Below are 18,495 nucleotides of genomic sequence, written 5' to 3' on the forward strand. Positions count from 1 at the left end.
TAAAGAGTAGCAGGTTGCTCTGTCACTCACCTTCTGGCTTTCTGCTCTCAGATAAGAGAGCCAGCTCAGGTGTATCATTCAGGGACATACTCTCACAGATGAGTCATCTAGGGAGGTGAGCAAGGCAGAAAAAAAAATTGCTGGCGATGTCTAAGAAGCCAAGCACCTATTGCACCTTGAACAGTTCATACCTATATCCTTCTGTCACAAAGCCATTCATAAAAACCTGTCAGTGCTCATACAAGAACTTGAAAGCTTTTTCCCCCTTAACAAGGAACCCTAGGTATGCCCTGGCTTCCTTTTGGCCTGGGGTCCAAGTGTCACTCTTCTTATGTTCCCTCAATACTCCTGGAATTTCACTGCAGAGTGAAGCAAGGAAAATGACCTTCAAGCAGTGTTTCTTTCGTTGTTTTACGTGAAAGAAAAAAAGTCAGTGAAAAACCTGAGTTTGTTCTTCCATGGCAACTGCTCAAAAAATTCATTTGCCCGTCTTTCCATGACTGCTAATATCTTATAGCTTGTAGAAGTATCCTCGGGGTTCCAGACCAAATCTCCCTCACTAATGTCCGTGAGTCTAGGGTTCTTGGCAGTCTGAAGAAAAGGATGGTTAGACTCCACTGAGAGCCTCCATGGAGTGGTTTTGGCAATACAGTGTGAAAAGCACCTTCTTCAAAACTGTTGACATTGTTTGCCACTGTTGGCCTCTCCCTGGCACACCCAGAACATCCCTCCAAAAATGCAGCATTCCTGACCAGCTATTTGAAATAGCAAATTTAATAATTTCAGGTAAAGAACTTAACTAGCATAAAATTGTTAAGTAGATAATTGAAAGTGTGGGGAGGAGTAGATGATACCAAATTATTAGGGAAGTAGCAGTTGCTGGAGGGACAAGTAAAATAGTTGGAAATTACTAAACTGAGAATTTAGGAAGATGGGTGCCAACATGCAGAAACTCAGACCTCTGAGATGCAGACACAACTCAGTTGGTACTGAGGTCTCTGAGTTCAGAGGAGGGCCTCCTAAGCTGAGATCCAGAACTCTCCTGAAGTGTTTGGTGTTTCTGTCCTCTGCAGCTGCATAAATGAACTACCACTGAGGGGGTAAAATGGCATTGCCATGGTGATGCTCACAGAAGTGAACAGTAGAGAGGAAGCAGACAGGAAATAGGAAGTAGACAGGAAATAGGAAGCAGACAGGAAGTCCCACCTCCAGCCTAGCTCTCTCCCTCCGGCGCCCCCTGTTGGCAGAACCTAATAGGGGGCAGCTGGCAAAGCACAAACATAGTTTGCAGAGTTCCCCCTCTCAAAGGTGAGTCCAGGAAGGATAGATGCATCTGAAGACAATAGCAGACCAATGGAGATGAGTTAGAGTTGCCCTCCTTCTACGAGAATAGAGCCTAGGGAATTTTGGTCTTTTTTTCCGGACCTCCTCTGCCTGTTTCTGATTGTAAATGAAGACAGGTCAATGGCAAGGAGTCATATGGAGCCATACACACCCCTTCTTTTACTAGCCTCACTCCACCGCTCTGTCTTCTAACAGCTTCGATCACTCAGATTCTGTGTGACTCTCTGTTGAGCTGTAAAATCTGGGGCAAAAATGATTAATGGATAAACACTTGCTCCGGTATCTGAATCAAGAAAAGTCCTTATTTGTTTCTATCTTTTCTTTAATGGCCCCCTCAACGTCCCACCTTCTTCCCCTAAAAATCACATCACAGAGTCTCTCAAAGATAAATATTTGATTTTTTTGGCCACACCCATGGAATGTGGAAGTTCCTGTGCCAGGATTTAAACCCATGCCACAGCAGTGATCTGAACCACTGCATTGACAAAGCCAGATCCCCAACCCTCTGTGCCACCAGGTAACTCCAAATATTTGATTTTTAAGATAACCAAATCAGGTATGCCCTCTTAGTTGCAAAATATGTCCTAATATAACATTAAAAAAATATGGATATATTCTGTTGATATAATCTGTATATGAGTAACACCAAGTGGGTAGTAGTTATGGGCACACCTGGGTTTCGGTAGGATGGAGCTAGATCTGAATCCTGGCTCTGTTACTTTCTAGCTGTGTGATCATGGACAAATCCTGTTATCCCTCTATGCTTCAGTGACTTCCTTGGTATACTTAAGGCTAATACTGTAACTATTTTTATTGATTGATTGATTGTCTTTCTAGGGCTACAACTGTGGCCTGTGGAGCTTCCCAGGTTAGGGGTCAACTCAGAGCTGCAGCTGCTGTCCTACACCACACCAGAGCAACACAGGATCCAAGCCTTGTCTGCGACCTACATCACAGCTCACAGCAACACCGGATCCTTAACCCAATGAGCGAGGCCAGGGATCGAACCTGCATCCTCATGGATATTAGTCAGATTTGTTTCCGCTGAGCCGCAACGGGAACTCCCTAGTACCTGTTTTACAGGATTATTGTGAAGATTAAACAAGATAACACATATGAGAGACTTGCCTTAAAACCTGGGACGGGATTTGCAACTCCTTGACAAAGGTTACTATTAGGTAGGCTCCAGTGCTAGTCCACAGAGGCCTATTTTACTCCCAGAATAGCTCAAGGAGGGTACAGATGGATTTATTTACCTCTGGATCTAGGAAAACTATTGACACTGGTGATGTGACCAAATGGGTCAATCAGGGGAGAGACCTGGAATTGTTGACTCTGTGCTCTGGAAAGAGGCTCAGCTGTAAGTGGTGGGTGTTAGCACTGCAGAGAGGGGAGGTGAGCTGCAACTGACCCCAGGTAAGTTCAGGAGAGGGACCAGTGTGGCTGGACAAAGGCACAGCAAGATTAGGAGCCAGGCAACCTACCCAACCAGGCAAGGCAGCAGATCCCACACCTCACCTCCATGCTGGCCTTGGATAAGAAGAGGAGGCACTGGCAAGAGGGAGGCAGAGCCCAGGCCCAGAGTGCCTTGGGACCAGGCAGGTTTCAAGGCAGAAGGCCAGACCCAGGCAAATGAGTCCTTTCATTAAGGTTTCTTTCAGCCCTGCTGAATCCCAACAGAGCCAAGTGAGCCTGGAGGCCACTGTGTCCAGGAACTGGGATTACAGGAAGATGTTTACAAGTCCCAAGCACTGAAAATGATGCGGGCACTCACCTCCCTCAAGCACTGAAAAGAAAAGCAACACTAAACCAGGTAATAAGTGTAAAAATCCAAACAGTCCCGAGTCCCCATGGTAACTACTGCTATGGAGCCTTTTTCTCAATAGTGAATTTTCTGTGCTCAGACGCCTCAATCCTTTTCTCCTAATCCTGAGTTTAGTCAGTTTATCGAGCAGATAGCTTTGCCTGCTATCACTGAGTTTTGAACTAGAAATCCCTGTATGTTTGGGAAATGGTCCAGGAGTTCCAGCAATAGGAAACAGAGAAACTAAGCCCGGCTCGTCCGGGTGACCTGGAAGAATCCAGCGGACTTTAGTGTTAACTTTGATAGAGATACAGGGGACCCTACATCCCGACAATCAGGTCAGAAGAGGGCCCAGGCAGCAGGGATCCAACCATTTTAAGCTGAATTTACCAAAACGGCAGAAGTATGCTTTTTACCTGTTTTTAGCATTGTGGTGTGATTGTCAGTTTTGTCCTCTCATTAGACTGAGAGCTCCTGGAAGTCATGTTCTTTCTCTCTCAACACCCAGCACAGTGGGTAGTAGCAGAATTTTAAGGCTTCCCAGAAAGCTTGCATGTGGTTACAGATAGCAAAGGCAGTTCTGCCGATGGGCTAAGGGGAAGAGGTCATGACTTAGAGAAACAGGAAATGAAGCGGATAAGCCAAGTTAATGGGTTACTGCTTGGGCTGGAGCTTGAGAGATCCTGTTGACATAACAGAAACAGACTCAGGTATGGAGAACAGACTTGTGGTTGCCAAGCGGGAGGGAAAAGGGAATGGGATGGACTGGAAGTTTGGGGGTAGCTGATGCAAACTATTACATTTAGAAAGGATAAACAACAAGGTTCTGCTGTAGAGCACAGAGAACTACATCCAATCTCCTGGGATAGACTATGATGGAAAATAATATAAAAAAAGGAACATACATAAATCTATGACTGGGCGGGTCACTTTGCTGTACAGCAGAAATTAGCACAACAATTTACAACATTGTATCTGTGTGTGTGTGTGTGTGTGTGTGTGTGTGTGTGTGTGTGTGTGTGTGTCTTTTTAGAGCCACACCCCCAGCATACGGACGTTCCCAGACTAGGGGTCAAATTGGAGCTGCAGCCACTGGCCTACGCCACAGCCAGGGCAACTACCAGATCTGAGATGCATCTGCAACCTACACCATAGCTCATGGCAAAGCCAGATCCTTAACCCACTGAGCAAGGCCAGGGATCGAACCTCTGTCCTCATGGATACCAGTTGGGTTCTTAACCCACTGAGCCACAACAGGAACTCCTACAACAATATAAATCTACTATATTTTTTGGAGTTCCCATTGCAGTACGGCGGAAACAAATCTGACTAGGAACCATGAAGTTGTGGCTACGAAAGAGCCCCCCCTCCCCCTGGACACACTGCCTGCAACCTTAGAGTCAAAGAAAAAAGAAGATTCACACACATACACAAAATGCAGACAACTCAGTAAGTACATAGTCACTAAGGCAAAAGAAACTTCTGAGAAGAGGGGAGAAAATAATCTTCTCAGGTGAAATAATCCAGTTTGTTCCTCTTCAATGCTCACATTCCCAAGGTGGATCATTTGCTAAATCATAAAGGAGGCTTATTTCCTTCCTCCTCCTGCCACCTTTGGGGGATACACTGCATTCTACCATGGCCGGGATTCCTGCTTCTCAGCCCCGCAGACTGAGGGGCAGCCACTGCAAGGCTTTTCTTACCCCTCCATCCCCACCCCTCAGGATCTCATCAACACACACCCGTCCTCACCACCGCGTTATGAGCTCTTAAGAGCCAGAGCTGTTTCTGACTCAGAGTTGCTTTCCCTACAGCAGCTAGCACGAGAATTTTGCAAATGACAGGGCCACCAGGAATGTTTCCAGAATGAATAGCTTCCTCCATGGCCCTGGGAGGTCCTCTAAGGACCGGAGTCTTGACCATGGCTTACTAAGAGTTAATGCAGTTAGGGCTGGAGGCCCCTTTAAGTAAGCTGTGCACAAAAAGCGCCATAGAGTGGAAGCTAATTGAAATCCAGACAGCATCAATGAGATTGATTTTGCTTAGGAAACTTCCTCAGAGGTAATCATCCAAAAATGAGATTTAAAGACATGTTACTGGAGTTCCCTTGTAGTGGCTCAGAGGTTAACAAATCCAACTAGGAACCATGAGCTTGTCTAGAAAAGACTAAAAAAAAAGACATGTTCCTTAGAAGATTAAGGTGCCTCCTATTCTGTCATCAGAAAGTAACCTTTTAAAGGGAACCAGGACAGAGCCTCTTTGCCTGCCCACTTGCATCTCTCACAAACATCCCATCTTAATAAAGCTATGTCTGGCCTATCGAAGCAAAATAAAATGAAAGTGAAACTGACAGCACGAACGGCCTGAACCGATCCAGAACCCAGCTTGGGACTTGAACCCACGGTTTTAAATTAGAATCACTCAGCCTGTGTCTGGACTCACCAAGGTTCAGGTTCTTCATGTCTCCCTCCACACAGAAGGAATTCAGTGAGAGACAAAGTAATATGCAAGAAAGAGACTTATTAAGAGAGGATGCTTGTGAGAGGTCCAAGAGGACAGGCACGGAAGCTCTGCCCAAGGATCCGGTGGGCCACAGTTTTATCATCCAAGGGCAGTGGAGGTTAGAAAGGCGCACCTCTTCCTTTCTGGAAATAGTAGCTCTTCCTTAGTATCCGGTAAGGTATGTATTCAAATCAGCTGAAGGACTGTCCTCAAACTCTTGCCCTTGGGCTGAATCTGAATGCAGGCCTCATCCCATCCCCCACCCAATGACCTGAGGCAATTCTCCCACCTCCAATGGTCAAGCAAGTCTGCCTTGTTCTGATGGCTTTCTTGAACTTAGAGTGGTCTCCCAACATCCCCCAGGTTTCCATCTTTATATATGATCCCCTACTGGGTCTTCTACAACCACCTGTGCCTACTCCATCCCTATATCAAAGGGAACCAATAATGAATGGCATGTGACATGGCACTGTTTCATTCATTAGCCCATTGAATAATTAGTGATTAAGAAAGCTGATATATTTTAAATGCTAGAGGTACCAAATGGATAAAGATAGTCCCTACTCTCAAGATGCCTACTGTCGTATGTGAGAGAAATATTTGAAAATAGATTATAATGCCATGTACAAAAAGATATGTGTTGGATTTAATGGAGGCACAGAGGTTGAAAGCAGAAAGGGAATGGTTAGCAACACAGAGGCAGACAAGGGTGTAGGTCTAAATGGAATCTAAAAAAAGAAGCAAAAAGATTTGTCTGGGTGCCTCTGGCAGTGTCTATGGACTGATCTTGGTGAATGGCTACCAGAGGAGTAGGTAGATGGGTTAAAGAAAATGTTCCATTATAGCAGCCATTTGGAAAAAGAATCTTAGATCCCTACCCCCACACTATAAACACAAATACCTTTCCAAGGAAAACTTAAAAAAAGACAGTTCTGAATTCCAGGAAATATACACAATATATACCCTGTAAATTGGTACAATCACTATGGAAAACAGTATGGAGTTTCCTCAAAAAACTAGAAATAGAACTACCATATGACCCTGCAATCCCACTCCTGGGCACATAACCAGAGAAAATCATAATTTGAAAAGATACACACACACACACCCTGCCCCCCGTTCCCTGAAGAACTATTTACAATAGCTAAGACATGGAAGGAATCTAAATGTCTACTGACAGAGGAATGGATGAAGGAGATGTGGTACATACATACAATGGAATATTACTCAGTCATAAAAAAGAATGAGATAATGCCATTTGCAGCAACATAGATGGACCTAAACATAACCATACAGAGTGAAGTAAGTCAGATAAAGACAAATATCATATGATATCACTTATATGTGGACTCTAATAAAAATGATACAAATGAATTTATTTACAAAGTAGATACAGACTCACAGGCTTTGAAAACAAATGTATGGTTACCAAAGGGGAAGGAATGGGGATGGACTGGGAGTTTGGGGCATACTTTTGTATATGGAATGGATGATCAAAGGAACCTGCTGTATAGCTGAGGGAAATCTACTCAATGTTCTGTGATAACCTATATCTGGGAATGGATATGTGTATCTATGTGACTAAATCACTTTGCTGTACAGTAGAAATTAATACAACATTGTAAATCAACTATACCTCAATAAAAATAAATTTTTTATAAAAGGAATATATTCCCAGTCTAGTTTGGGAAGGTATTTTTACTATTTATTCAAAACCTGAAAATTATAAACAAAAAAGAAACATATTTGGTTATGAAGAAATCATTAAAAAATACAAAGTGTAAAATAAGACTTCTGGGAAAATTCCTTAAAATGAGGAGGCTAAGCCCTTCTCCCAGTCCTTTAATTATCATGAATGCAGCTGTAATAGTTGGAGCTCCAGCCACTATCGAGGACCTGGAGGCAACGTTGAAAAAGGAGGCCATGAGCTTCATATCATAGAGACACTTCACCAGTTCTGAACTGCTTACTTCTGGGCTTCATTTATATGGGAAAGAAACAAATTTATGCTATAAATAGTCACTGCCTTTTCAGGTCTCTGACATGAGTCAAAACTTAACTCATACAGAAACTGTTTCCTAATTCAGGGACACTTAGAATCAAACATGAAAAAAGGCATAGGTTTCAGGGGAGTAAAAAAGAAGCTAGTCTGAAGCCAGCAGAGTACAGAACAGGAGCTCTAATTCCCATTCTCTCCACCATCACCCCTCCCATCCCCATACTACCACTCACACAGTTTCTTATTTTAAAACGTATTTTAGGAAAAAATCTGGAAAGGAATGCACTAAGATATTAACCACAGTGTTCTGGGTAGTGTGATTACTGCTGGTTTCCAGTTTCCCTTTTTTGTCTCATCAGTTTTCTAATCTATCTAGAATGCACAGAAATTATATATATATTTTTACAGTTATTCTAGAATCATCTTAGGAAGCAAAACCAAATAGTGCTCTCCACTATTTACAACAGCCAAGACATGGAAACAACCTAAATATCCAATACCAGATGAATAGATAAAGAAGATGTGGCACATGTATACAATGGAATACTACTCAGCCATAAAAAAGAACAAAATAAAGCCATTTGCAGCAACATGGATGGACCTACAGATTATCATGCTAAGTGAAGTAAGACAGAGCAAAAATACCATATTATTTCACTTATATGTAGCATCTAAAATATGATAACAAGTGATTTTTTTTATATAAAATAGAAACAGACTCATAGACAAAACAAAGTTGTGGTTACCAGAGGCGAAAGAGGGTGGGATAAATTCAGAGTTTAAGATCAATAGAAACACATCACTATATATATTTTTTAAATGACCAACAAGGAGCTACTGTATACCACAAGGAGTTATATTCCATACCCTGTAACAAACCATAACAAAAAGGAATATGAAAAAAATGTAAAATTAAATCAAATGTCTATACACCAGAACCTAACAACATTGTAAATCAACAATATTTTAATTTTTAAAAAATCATGCTTTCTTTGATTGCAGAAGTCAACTATGCTTTTTCTTTGTTTTTCCTCTTTGCAGGTCTGTGTGCATAGATCTAGTCTTTATTTTGGGTGGTAAAGTAGGATTGTGTGTGTGTGCACATTTATGTCTAACTGGATGCTAAAAGAAATACTTTTACATGAGTGTAAAAATTGGATGTTTTTATAATGAGAGCAACTTAAACAAGATAACTGAAACACTTGCATCACCTAACACTCACAAAATGCCACTTCTCTTACTCATATAATCTTTTAAAGGAATATGATCACCATGCCAACTAATAAATGCGACTATAAAAATGCATTAAATGACCAAACAACACACAATACATTTTAGCTCTATTTCCATAATTTTTTTTTTCTTTTTGGGCTGCACCTATTTATGGAAGTTCCCAGGCTAGGGGTCGAATTGGAGCTGCAGCTGCCAGCCACAGCCACAGCCATGCTAGATCCAAGCCACATCTGTGACTTATCTCACAGCTTGTGGCAATGCTAGATCCTTAACCCACTGAGCGAGGCCAGGGATCAAACCCACCCTTGTGGATACTAGCTGGGTTCTTGACCCGCTGAGCCACATTAGGAACTCGTCTAGTTTCTTAATCTTAAAAAAATAAAAATAAGGAAAGTACTGACTCTACATACCATCCTTTTAGGTAGCACATGAGCAAAGTATTTCTAGGCCCTCTCTAGGCTGTCCTAGTCCATAAGGTCCTAACAACTGTATATACTCTGGGCCCTCGAGAAGCTTTCATGTGTGTGGTTAAGGTCACTGCTCTTTCAGGCATAGACCATTGAAACTACGTGCTGGGCCCTGGGTAAGGAGTCTCTATTTCCTTGGGGTGCAGAAGGAGAGGTGAGGAGAGGGAGGGCACACCTGTAGAGACCAGTGGCATCTGTGACTTCTCTCCCACCCACACCTCCTGGAGATGAAGGCAGATTGAACTTGGTTCTCAGTAACTTTCAAGCTTTCAAATATTGTAGTTCTAGCTCATCAGAGATGAGCTTTGTCTATTTAAGTTTTCTTTTTCACTTTTTTGTCTTTTTAGGGCCACATCTGCAGCATATGGAGGCTCCCAAGCTAGGGTTTGAATTGGAGCTTTAGCTGCTGGCCTATGCCACAGCCACAGCCACAGCAGATCCAAGCCACATCTGTGACCTTACACCACAGCTTATGAAGAATGTCGGATCCTTAACCCACCAAGGAGGCCAGGTATTGAACCTACATTCTTATGGATACTGGTCATATTCATTTCCACTGAGCCATGATGGGAACTCCTTTTTCACTTAAAAAAAAATTTTTTTTAAATTGAAATCTAGTTGATTTACAGTGTCATGTTAGTCTCAGGTATACAGCCCAGTGATTCAGATATAGATATAGACATAATATTCTTTTTCCAGATCTTTTCCCTTATAAATTATTACAAAATATTGACTAAAAAGCTTTGTCTTTGAGCAGTGTTTCCTGCAGGGCCACGGCCAGCGAGGCTCAGCAGCTGCAGCCCACGTCCAGCCTGGGTACATATTTGCTTCCCATAGTTGGTAATGGACTCAAGCCCATGGTGGAATGCATGCAGAATTCAAGAACCTAAATGAGACTTCCAGCTCCCTTTATCCTTGGGAAGCTCCTGGATCCCCCTTCTTGCCTCTGTTACCTCATCCACACTAATAGGTATGCACTGGTAAACAAGTGCCAGGCAAATACAACCATGGAGGATCTCATACTTGGTGGGGAAGAGCAATAAAAAAGCAGGGACAATCAAGTGTGGAAAGTACCAAGGGTACTTGTAGCAAGTAGACCTAAAGCTCTACAGGAAAGTGGGATCCCGGGAAGGCACCCTGGAGGAGGTGGCATTTAGGCTGACGCCTGATGGGTAAATAGATCAGTCAGGTAAATAGTAGGGTTAGCGCAAAGAGTCAGGCTGAATGTCCACCTTAGCTGCCTTATCCTCATGATCACAATACCAGCCCTTGCCCTAGCATGTGCTGAGGGATTTCTCCTTTACTTTTAGTTCCTGGAATTAACTAGGCTGTCTCTCAGCTATGGACTTTGAGCCTGGCTCTTCACTCCACCCAAGGGGAATAACCCTCACTGCACTTCTAGGTCTCAGCTTGCCTGTGACTTGCCCTGGGTGGGAGGTCCCCCTTCCTTGCTCTCTCAATATCCTGAAACATTATCTCATCAAGGGCTTTCCCACACCCAACCCCTCTACACTGTAAATTTCTTCCATACAAGGACTGTGCTTTCTTGTGCACATTTTCATCCCCAGTGCCTCGCAAATAATAATAATCAACATATACTGAGACATACTGAGTGCCAGTCATTGTCTTAAGCAATTTACATTTAACTGTCACAACAATTCATGTAAAGCACAGAGACACTAAGTAACCTACTCAAGATGACACAACTAGTAGGTAGCAGAGCCATCATTTCTTTTTTGGAGGGGGCCATGGCATGAAGCACCTTGATGTAGGATCTCAGTTCCCAGACCAGGGACTGAACCTGGGCAACAGCCAGGTTCAGTCTCTGGTCTGAAAGTAGGGAAAGCTTTCTGAAAGCTGAAGTCCTAACCGCTAGACCACCAAGGGACTCGCGGGGCCAGAATTTGCACCCTGGTGTCTGGCGCCATTCCTAACCCCTTAGCCACTTGACTGCACTCCAGCTGCCCACACTAGGAACACAATTCCTAGCCAGGGTGTCTGTCCTGGGACAATTCTAGCCCAGCCTCAGCCTCTCCTTGAGCCTTTCTTTACCTACACGGGACCTCAGCTTCTCTACCCATAATGGAAGGCAGAGTGGACCGTGTATAAGAAATCAAGATAGGGAGTTCCCGTCGTGGCGCAGTGGTTAACGAATCCGACTAGGAACCATGAGGTTGCGGGTTCGGTCCCTGCCCTTGCTCAGTGGGTTAACGATCCGGCATTGCCGTGAGCTGTGGTGTAGGTTGCAGACGCGGCTCGGATCCCGCGTTGCTGTGGCTCTGGCGTAGGCCGGTGGCTCCAGCTCCGATTCAACCCCTAGCCTGGGAATCTCCATATGCCGCGGGAGCGGCCCAAGAAATAGCAAACAACAACAACAACAAAAAAAAGACAAAAAAAAAAAAAAAGAAATCAAGATAGTGGCCCAAGATAAGAGCACCATGTGATGTGTTCATGCACAGGCAATCCAGTTTCAGAATCAGTTTACTCAACCTCACTCTCACTGCATCCAGAGTGCCCAATGAATGTTTGTGGAATGAGTGAGCGAGTTGTTGAATGGCTGAACACTGCCCGGCTCTGAAGGGGAGGCGGGTCACTGAATTCTAAGGGATACTAATTGAGCAACCTAGTGATTGACTCATGGTATCTTTGTAGGAAACTTCTAGAAGAATGCCTATTAACAGCAGTTAACATATATTATAATGCTGGTGCAAACAAGTGGATTATGTTTCATCTGCCCTTTGAAATATTGCCTTTTCTCTTTATTTTTTTTTTTGTCTTTTTGTCTTTTTAGGGCCACACCCGAGGCATATGGAAGTTCCCAGGCTAGGGGTCTAATCAGAGCTGTAGCCGCCAGCCTATGCCACAGCAACAGCAACACCAGATCCAAGCCGCATCTGCGACCTACACCACAGCTCGAGGCAACGCTGCTGAACCCTTAACCCACTGAACAAGGCCAGGAATCAAACCTACAACCTCATGGTTCCTAGTCAGATTCAGTTCTGCTTTACCACGATGGGAACTCCATTTTTCTCTTTATAATACACATTGAAAGTCATCCAATGTCAATACATTTTTACCAATGGAAAGGAAGTTATTTCCAATGCATTCCTAATTATAAAAATTGCTGCATTAAAATTATAGTTTTCTATGTGCAATAATTTTTTTCATTTTTAAAAGTTTTATTAAGGTATAGCTGATTTACAATGTGATCATTTCTGCTGTACAACAAAGCAAGTCAGTCATACATATACACATATCCATTCTCTCTCAGATTCTTTTCCCACAGACATTATCACAAAATACTGGGTAGAGTTCTCTGTGCTATACAGCAGGTCCCTGTTGGCCAATCATTCCATATACCTCAGTGGGCTTATGCCAATCCCAAACCCCAGTTCATCGCTCTGTGCAATTATTTTATAGAATAAATGGTTAGCAGATAATTTCTAGGTCAAAGATTATGCAGGTTTAAAATTTTTTAATTGGTACTATCAAAAGGTTTTATCCACTTTAACCACAAAAGCACCTGTTTTCCCCTTGATATTACCTGATATTATCTTTCGTTTTTGTCTTTTCTAGCATTAATAGATGAAAAATGATATCCCACTATGGTTTTAATCTACCTTTCTTTGATGACTAGTAAGCTCAAGCCATATTTTTGTCCATTTGGACTTGTCAAATTTTCTTTCCTATTGGTCTTTTTTCTACCTGTTTTTCTCGGGGACTGTTAGTTTTTATTAATTTGTAAGAGTTCTTTGAATTTATCAGTTGTTTACCCAGTGTTCTGGTTTTGCATAAATTTTATCCCAGAGTGTTGTGTGACTACATTTTATGGAGTTTTTTCCTACTGATATATAGAAGTTTACAATCATTTTGTGTAGTTAAGTGTATCTGTATTTTCCTTTTGGCTTCTGAAATTCTGAAATTCACACAGTGTTTAGAAAGCCCATTTCCACTCCAGGGTCATATTCACTCACACTTTCTTTAAAAAAAAAAAAAAATTATGGAGGAGTTCCCTGGTGGCCTAGTGGTTAAGGGTCTGGCATTGTTACTGCAGCAGCTTGGGCCACTTCTGTGGAGTGGGTTCAATCCCGGGCCTGAGAAAAAAATTTATGGGATTCTTTTACATTTAAATTTTAGATCCATCTGGAATATATATATATATTTTTTTTTTTTTTTTTTTTTTTTTTTTGTTGTTGTTGTTGCTATTTCTTGGGCCGCTCCCTCGGCATTATTGTTGTTGTTGCTATTTCTTGGGCCGCTCCCGCGGCATATGGAGGTTCCCAGGCTAGGGGTTGAATCGGAGCTGTAGCCACCGGCCTACGCCAGAGCCACAGCAACGCGGGATCCGAGCCGCGTCTGCAACCTACACCACAGCTCACGGCAACGCCGGATCGTCAACCCACTGAGCAAGGGCAGGGACCGAACCCGCAACCTCATGGTTCCTAGTCGGATTCGTCAACCACTGCGCCACGACGGGAACTCCCTGGAATATATTTTGATGTATGGAATGAAGTAGGCAAGGTGATGATTGTACTGGGACCAAAAAGCTATGCTTTGAAATAAAACTTTTAACCTTTTAGCTTGGCTCTTTGGGAAAATGGTGAACACCAACGAATGGAGGGAGGAAGGCAGAGGAGGCCTAGGGAAACAGAATGGCCTTGAAGGGGAGGTGTCACTAAGTTGCAAAAATACATTTGATTTTGATTATGTATCACAACAGTCAGTAACTTGGAAAAACCACACAATGCCGGCCATTTTGCAGGGCAAATCAGAACCTGATTCATAAAAGAGAAAGCAAACAAACTAAATCTTAATTGGTATTCCACACGGGAATTTGTTACCTCTATTAGGAGGCATCTAATCTTGGCCACCTTCTGAGTGGCAGAACCTACATACCTCATGTGCTATTTAAATAAGATACTCTTGTGGGTTCTAATCAAAGTCCTGATTACAAAAAAAGCAGATATGATCCGTATTGCGGTCTAGGCATTGTGCAAAGATAAACAGCATCCAACACAAAGCTGATTCAATTATACATGTAGAGGAAAGTTTTTTAAGGGACTAACTCACTTGTCAGTTCTCCGTGGGAGAACCACAAAAAAGAGTGGTTAGAACGTGGTGTTTGCAAAGGAAGACGGATGTAGCACTGGGAGGTCAGAAGGCTGGAACAAAGCAGAAACATACAATAAAAAGCCAACAGAATTAATTATGAAAGTATCAGGAAAAACCATCCATGAGATCAATGAGTGGCAAGGAGGAAGCCAGCCCTTTCTGGGGTCGAAGTAGGCAAGATAACAATGCCAAAGGAAAGCCTATCAGGACAGCTCTGGGAGGTGCTGCTTTAAGCCAGAAAAGCTTGGATTCATTGGCATCCCCTATGCCATGCCTCCCCTGCCCCTTTTTTTGGCTACACCCACAGCATTCAAGAATTCCTGGATAGGGATCGAACTTGAGCCACAGCAGTAACAATGCTGAATCCTTAACCTCTAAGCCACCAGGGCACTCCCCTCCATGCTTATTAATGCAAACATTTTCTGCCCTGTACTTTGCCAGGAAAATGAGGGAGGGACATGATCACACCTGGAATTTATGCACAAAGCCAGTTTCCAGGGATGGTCCCAGGTACATTCAACCTGATTACTAACCTCTTCAAAACAATTCCCCTCCTCCCTGTGTGACATTCATCAGCCACTTAGATTCTCTTGGCCTCAATTTCCTCACTGTGAAGAAACCCTAACCCTAAACTACAACCCTAACCAGTGACCCTGAATCGGAAAGACCAGCTTTTTCAATTCAGTAATTCTTTGTTCCTGCTGTCTGGTGTCTGTCCTGCAAAAAACAATCAGAGCCATGGTTCAAAAGTCCTTATGTGGTGGCAGACCTTTCCAGAGATGGAAAAAAGGGCAAAAGCCTGGCCGTGAGGAGGCCCACTGGGCAGATATTGCATTGATCCAAGCAGAAATGATGTGGGCTCAACCAGGCTGGTGGCTGGTCAACGGAGACAAGAAGACTAGAGAGCTCTTAGATACAGGAGGAATGTAAAAGCAACACAGAGAAAGATTTGAGAAACCAAATCTAAAAGCGAGGAGCCTTCTGACTACAAGTTCACAATGGCAACCCAAGGTCATGCCAGCTTCAAAAGGGAAAGTTGTCATGCTCATGTGTAATTTTTCCCAAAATTAAAAACAACTCTCTGCAAAGATACATTGAACATGAGTCAAACACTCAGTTCACTAATAAGAAGCAATAGGATGGGAAGGCCGGTTCAAAGAACATTTTAGGAAACTGGCTATTTGTATACACTTATAAAGGAAGGTTAGACTCAAGTTCCTAGTTTAGATACAATAAACTTACACTAATGCCCTACAAGATAGTATAAAACCCTAACCTTGGAAGTCTCTTTCCTACTGGGGAGAATTTACTGGCATCTCAAGAGAATTCATTCTGCAAGTTGAGAAATAACAGCACTGAATCCAAACCCTTAATTAAGAGCAAATAGCAAATTCAAACAACTGTTCATTCTTCTAAATCAGTGGTTCTTAAATAGGGGTGATTTTGCTTCCCACAAGACATCTTGCATTATCTGGAGACACTTCCGACCACTGCCCCCAGGAGTAGGGAGGTGGGGGAAGGATAGCATCTAGTGAGTAGAGGCCAGTGATGCTGCTACACAGACTACAGTACCCAGGGCAGCCCCCACACAAAGAAGCATCCTGCACCAAAGGTCAGTAGTATGAGGGCGAGAAGCCCTGCCCTAAGTAGTTAACTAACCCTCAGGTGAACATGTTAACGAATGCCCTTGGATGACAATGCCATCCCTGACACTGGATATGCTGCCCCTTTGTTTTTCTTGTTTCCAAGTTTTAAATCTCTCTCTCTCTCTCTCTTTTTTTTTTTTTTTTTTGTCTTTTTAGGGCTTCACCTGCAGGCATATGGAGGTTCCCAGGCTAGGGGTCCAATCAGAGCTGTAGCTGCCAGCCTACGCCACAGTCACAGCCATGCCAGATTCAAGCCATGTCTGCCACCTACACCACAGATCATGGCAATGCCAGATCCTTAACCCACTGAGAGAGGTCAGGGATCGAACCTGCGTCCTCATGGATACTAATCAGATTCATGTCCACTGAGCCACAATGCAAACTCCTAAATCATTTTTCTTAGTGGTGATGGTCAACCATCTGCCTTCTAAACAAAGTAGACTTCTTTTTTACATGTGTTTCATTGGAGTATTTTTAAAAGGTTTCTGTTCTACCTGAAGGACATCAGAAAAATTCAATTAAACAGAACACCCCTTCCCAATTGCTGGGCATTTTGTCTTATTAAGATCTTTTGCTATGAGGGAGTGGGATGGACTAGGAGTCTGGGGTTAATAGATGCAAACTATCATGTACAGAATGGATAGACAATAAGATCCTACTGTATAGCACAGGGAACTCTATCCAATCTCCTGGGATAGACCATGATGGGAAATTACACACACACACACATATATATATATATATAATTATATATCTGAGTATATATACTCAGGATGACTGAGTCACTTTGTTGTGCAGAAGTTGGTACAACATTGTAAATCAACTATACTTTCATTAAAAAAAAAAGATTAAAAAAAAAAAAGAAAGAAGAAAAAAATCTGCTGCTGTCCAAAGACTATGAGATTTTCCTAGGGAGCATGCAAATGCCCAGAAGTTTCTTTAAAAAAAATCACCAAAACCCAAAAATATATGCTGGCAGAAGGGAGAAGCATTGTCACAGGATGTACAGCTGGAAAGGAGCGATGCTGACGACCCCTTAGCCAACCCAAACTGAACACATTTTCTTCTCTCTCCTGTTCCTGCTCTGGCCCTGGAGGCCCAAATATCTGCCAACAGTACCATCTATCTTGGCATGCAGGCCAGATTTGACAATGTCGTCTTGGCTTCCTCTTTCCTTCTCATCCACAGGAGTTTGCTCATTCAGTCAAATATTTATGGAGCAATGATTCCCAGGCACCAAGTATACACAGAGCAGTGAGCAAAATGGTCCTCCAGCAGATTGCCAAGCTCCTTGGAATTCTCTTTGATCAGCTCTCTCCTTTCTTGCCTTTAGGCTCTGCAGCTGCAGCCTCTTAAATTATTCCCCTGCCCCAGTCAAGCCTCTTCTGTTTTCAGATTATCTCCCGGAAGAACAGCACTGCCGGTGCAGTTCCCCTGCTAAAGACAAAGCCCCAGGAATTTCCCTTTGCTCAGGGAATGGGCTCAAAGAATTAATCCTACACTCAGCAACTAGGTACCTTCATACTTAACCCACCTTGCTCAAAGACACTACGGCTGAAAGCACGATTCATGGCTCCATGACAGACGGCAGGCTTTTCCACACCCCTGCCTTTCTTTTTGATTCCTCCTTTTTGTTAATTCCATCTCCAAGTATCAAAAGATGCCAATTAATGCATCTGTCATGCTAGACAGGTTTTTATGGATTTATAGCTAACCTTCTTTCTTATCTCTCATAAAATATTTTAATAGTGCTTTGCAAGAAAATAGAGGATTGTGATTATTCCTCCAGCAATGAATATTTGCTTCTCTAATGTATCATCTATGCCCCTTTGTACTTTTTGTTTTGAGGCTATATCACAAACTGATTTTAATTTAATTTAATTTTTTGTTTTTAGGGCCACACCTGAGGCATATGGAAGTTCCCAGGCTAGGGGCTGAATCAGAGCCATAGCTGTTGGCCTACGCCATAGCAATGCCAGATCACAATGAGTCTGCAACCCACACCACAGCTCACAGCAAAACAATGGATCTTTAACACATTGAGCGAGACCAGGGACTGAATTTGCATCCTTATGGATACTAGTAGAGTTCGTTACCACTGAGACACAACGGGAACCCTTCATTCCCCATTAAGTGATTTTTTAAACTGAAATGATAATTATTTTTTTCTTTTTCGGCTATACCTGCAGCATATGGAAGTTCCTGGACCAGAGGAGATATCTCTCTCTCTCTCTCTCTCTCTCTCTCTCTATATATATATATATATATATATATATATATATCCAAATAGGTGCCCCCTGAAGATACTATGGGTTCAGTTCAGATTACCACAATAAAATGACTCAGGCAACTTTTATGGTTTCCCAGTGCTTATTTTAGGAGTTCCAG

At 42.8% G+C, this 18,495-nt stretch overlaps 1 protein-coding gene across 45 annotated transcripts in view; it reads right to left on the reverse strand.

Moving 5' to 3' along the window:
* Window positions 1-18,495, reverse strand: part of GCNT3 (glucosaminyl (N-acetyl) transferase 3, mucin type) — a 115,618-nt gene that overhangs the window by 3,347 nt on the left and 93,776 nt on the right. For 5 of the 45 annotated variants that reach the window (XM_084968737.1, XM_084968689.1, XM_084968825.1 and 2 more), the window contains one exon: window positions 3,565-3,739. The exons of 34 other annotated variants lie outside the window; for them this stretch is intronic. The gene's annotated coding sequence lies outside the window, so the exon portion shown is untranslated. Of the gene's footprint in view, window positions 1-959; window positions 1,177-1,495; window positions 1,586-3,564; window positions 3,740-18,495 lie in introns of those variants that run through there. 6 more of the 45 variants (XM_084968779.1, XM_084968758.1, XM_084968864.1 and 3 more) reach the window with 4 other exon arrangements.

The sequence above is a fragment of the Sus scrofa genome, chromosome 1 (assembly GCF_054392235.1).
Source record: "Sus scrofa isolate SSC_HxYL_T2T_F1_AM1 chromosome 1, Sscrofa_HxYL_maternal_Yorkshire_Landrace_v2.0, whole genome shotgun sequence".
In the NCBI taxonomy this organism is placed as follows: domain Eukaryota; kingdom Metazoa; phylum Chordata; class Mammalia; order Artiodactyla; family Suidae; genus Sus; species Sus scrofa.